The following is a 4,561-nucleotide window of genomic DNA, read 5'->3' as shown; positions in this document are numbered from 1 at the left end:
ACCCAAGGTGCAGTGGCAATGGTATAAAAATTAAATGCCCCAAGATTATTTTTTTAATACACAGAGGTTTGATAGATTGCCAGATGGTTAACAGGTACTTTTTAATTTGTTTCTTAAATGAACTCTTTAGCTCGATGGCCTTTAATGGTTTGCAACACCTTGTGGGAATGGGCCGTGTCTTTTTTTTGGTTATTATTCATCATCTTTGTATGAGCCAGGTGATTAGGTGCTGTTTCGAAGTCGTGAAGAGGAAACAGAAACGGATCATAAGTTTATTTTCCCTACTAGAGACTATTTTGACTGCTCTCTGAATTGGATCTTCCAAGCTCAGGAACTGTTGATTTGCTATCATTATATACTTTTGCCAGCATCAGAGTTGTTTTGTGGTGCTTGTATTGTGTGAGTTACTAAGCAACTGCCCGTCTACTACATTATTTAAGTGATTTAACAAATCACTTCCAGATGAATAAATATTTTTTTTTACCAGTAAATGTGTACAAATACAAAAATGGCTTGCTTTATCTCAGTTACAGTACATAAAGCATTCACTTTCTTGAAAGCAGGTTGCCAAATGACATGTTTACAAGGAAACGATAGATGTTAGTATTTGCTTACCCTAAAGAAGTGTTTTTTAACCTGTTGTCTTTCTGCTCTGAATGCACAAACGTGGCTGAGGAGTGCTGGAATTATGAACAGCTGTCACTTTGTATTTGCTTGCACTTTTAACCATGCTCCTGATGCAGAAGTGGGTTTGTGGAAAGCAAGTGTGTGTGTGTGTGTGTGTGTGTGTGTGTGTGTGTGTGTGTGTGTGTGTGTGTGTGTGATGACATCTTCTAGTGCAGGGTTTGGCAATCCCCGGCACATGTGCCAGAGCATGGCTCATGAAGCTATTTTGCTCGACACGCCACAGCTGTCTGATCTTGTGAACACTACACATGTAGATCGGGCGGGCAATCATTTTGGGCGGAGGGACGCTTGCCAAGTGTTGGCAAGCCATTGAGGGCTGCATGGGTACCTGCGCCCTGGAGGCAGAAGGATGCCATGTGCTTTCATTAGCTGTTAACAGGTAGCATCAATCAGTGGTAAGCCATGAAGATCTGGGGATCAGGAGACTGGGAATCTAATTCTTGACTCAGTTGCCCACCTACGCCGTGACTTCTGTTTGCCCATTCCCATTGTGCCCAGTCCACTGAAGACAATGGGAACAAGATGCAGCTCTCAGTTTAGTGAGGCAGGCTGAACCTGTTCACGACTGCGCATGTTCTGCACTGGGTTTGAAATGCATAAATTATTCTGTATTGAATTTTCCCTGACAGAGTATTCTTTTTCTATTGCCTGTGTCTCCCTGGGGTGATATCTCTTTGCCATGGAAACTGTCAGAATTGCATGTCCAGAAGATGTTTCACGTTGTTCACTTGGAGTATGAAACCCTTTACTTAAACGTATGCTTTTCATGATTAAGTGTAGGTGGGAACTACTATCATTTCAATGACATTTTGAATTACTGTGGATAACATTCGTATGCCTCAACAGATTCAATTCTAACATTTAGAGGGTTTTTTCCCCCTTTAAAAGCAGGCGATGTGGTTTAGGGTTCAAGCAGTAGGCTATGCAGGAGGGAGGGGCCTGGGTTTTGTTCCTGATGCAGTAACCGAGCCTCTTTGCTGCTTTGGGCATATCTGTCCATCTCACAGCTCTTTGATCCTCCTCAGCAATATAATAAATCACGGGCAGGTTGTGAGGCTTAATTAGTTGGAGTGTTCTGAGCTCCTCAGATGAAAGTCACTATAGGAGAAATAGTATTTTCGCTGTAGGTTATAAATCAGGTCTATCTGGAGCTGTTTGTTCATTTTAACTTGATACGGTATTTCAGTAGGGCGAGGCGATATTACCGAACGACATAAGGGCAATATCGTTTGCTAAAGCGGAGATTCTCGACCTTTCGTAATTGCACCCCAAATTTCCTGCCATTGCAAGTGTCCCCGTCTCCCCTGCTCTCTGCATTGTAGGGTTCTTTTTTGTTTTGGTCTAAGGGTGTTTTGTGGTCGTGGTGTCTAGGAGGGGTCAGAGTTGGATGATTTAGTAGGTCCTTTGGAGAAAGAATTGGGAGTGCAGGCACTCGGCTCAGTGGGAGGCCCTTTCCAGTCCTGTGTCCCAGTGCATCCCAGTCTGGGGAGCTTTTCCCACAGCAGCAAGCACTGGGTTATATCAGGCTTCAAAACAGGCACCATAGAAATAAAGCCCTCCTACATGGAGGACAGTTGACCTGCTGTGACAAGTTTGCACCCCTCCTTTTAGACGTGCATCCTGTTGGCTCGGTTACATTTTGGTTCCCGATGTACAATGGTGCTGTGTGCTTTGGTCTGCAGCTTGCTCTGGGATGAAGATGAGAATGGGTTGCCCTTGCCCACACCACCATTGTCCTTTTGACTGGTAAATGTTGTAAGAGAGGATATTCTCAGCTACTGCAGATAAATTTGACTGTGAGAATTAAATGAGCAAGGAGCGTTCAGTTGGAGCTAACAGGCCTTTGGCCAAGTGAAAGGTTCTTAGAAGACGCTGGTAAATCCTGAAGACCTTTGCACGCCATAAGCAACTGAATCTAAATTAAGGACCTTTATTTGATTAATTGTATTGTTTTATAAAGCAACCACCAAAGCTATCTGCATTGCTGTATGAGGTTTTTAATGAGAATTGAAAACAAGCTGTCCCAGGACCCAGCTGGGGGCAGGAGGGGAGGACTTCTGAACGGAAAGGGGAAGTCATCGATCAGTGAGAAACTAATGCAAATAGCAAGGACTTGAAGATCGCTTTCAAGATGGACAGGGAGGGGACACCGGGAGACATGCAGAGGGTTGAAGTCCCAGCAACAGAGTTGAGCCTCTTGGGCGGAAGACATGGAGCCAGTGTCACCACAAACATCCAGGAGAGCGTGTGGGTGGATGGCCTGTGGAATAAAGCCTGGATACCCGCACCAGGCCTGGCATCAGCAGCATGCTTGATGCTGATTTCCTGAGCAAGTGGATGGAGTCCTGACCATCCTCTGCTTTGGATAGCTGTGAAGAGGGAGAATGCATCCACCAGTGCTGCTCTTTAGGCAGCTGCAGGGCGAGGGATGAACCCAGCTTCTCCTCTGGGTGCATCTACACTAGACGTTTACTGCGGAGTTGACTCTAGGGTCAACATGTGCAGGGCAATTAGGTTCGAGCAAACAAATTAACTCTGCAACAGGAGAGTATTTGTATTTACAATGCAATAAAATTTATAAGTATTATCCTGCTGCAGAGTTTTTTATTCTGCAGTAGTGCATCCTGATGTGGCTGGCTTGGGCACAAGGTTGCTTCAGGGGGAGGCTGCCTACCAGCTAGCTCCACAGTGGAGCACCCTCGTACCCCAGCCAGCCCCTCTGCAGCACATTAAGCTGGGGGGGAGCAGCCCTGGCTTTCCGGGCTGACCCCCAGGACCCCCTGCCAGCCAGGGGTGCTCTGACCCAGCTCAATGTGCTGCAGTCGCAGGCGCAAGTTCAAAGGGTGCACCCAGGAGCAATAAACTCCAGAGTTTATTGCTTCACGCTAATTGCATGTGTAGATGCTCCCTGTGAGAGCAACTAGGAAGATCTGAAACCCTGGCTACTGCTTGGGCGGCTGGGTGGAGGTGACCCTGTACTCTTTTCTTCTGGGGAATGGAGCCGGGCTGGCCCCGTCCCGTGCATTTGAGGGGTCAGGGTTCTGGTTGTTAGGGCAGACTGGGAGGGGAGTAGCCACGCTGGCCCCTGGGACAGAAACCCACAGAAAAGGTGCTGAGGTGAACAGAGAGCCCTGCCGATCCCTAGTGTGCAATGACTAACCACGAGCCACTTTGCTGTGGCATCCCCCGTTTCTTGCCACGCTGCCCGGCTTTGCTCATCTCCAACTCCAAGAGCCATCCCATCCCCACAAGTGACTTTTCCCCAGACAACCCCCAATGCCATGGCTGTAGAGGTTGCCACCATGCTTGAGACCCAGTTGCTTTGATGCGCTCTGCAGGCCAGTGTGGGTCCCAATCCTTGGTCAGCAGTTCCCTGGCCAGTGCCTTGCTTGAAAAGACAACTGGATTGCAGCTCCAGTGGGTGTAATCCATGACCTGGTTGAGCCGGGCTTTGCACTTTCTCCTCTGTGTCCTGCAGTGCTGTAGACTTGCTGGAAAGAAACTGGCACAAATGAGACCAGCCCTTTTATCCTACAGGGCCACACTGCAGTCTCATTGTTCATAAAAGCAGAAGCTCCCTGCAGTAGGAAACAAAGACATTTTCCCTCTGGCCCCCAAGCCCCCTTAGCAGATAAATCCCTATCACAGGATCCTCAGAGCAGGAGGCTGATGCGAGTGGAAGCCACCCACTCGAGGCCCTCAACAAGGATGAGTCCCTGAGTGTGTCTACGTTGCCCAAGAGGTGCTGCCATCACTCCCATGGGGGGTTGAGTTCAAGCAGCTAATGCAAGTTAAAATAATATTCACCTTGTCTTCACTCCTGTTGTAACCTGAAGTAACCAACTAGATTAAGAACTGGGAACAGATTTATTTT

This window comes from Gavialis gangeticus, unplaced genomic scaffold, assembly GCF_001723915.1.
Source record: "Gavialis gangeticus isolate Ggan-Ray unplaced genomic scaffold, GavGan_comp1, whole genome shotgun sequence".
In the NCBI taxonomy this organism is placed as follows: domain Eukaryota; kingdom Metazoa; phylum Chordata; order Crocodylia; family Gavialidae; genus Gavialis; species Gavialis gangeticus.
The sequence above is the reverse complement of the archived record's forward strand: the minus strand, read 5'-3'. Positions refer to the sequence as shown.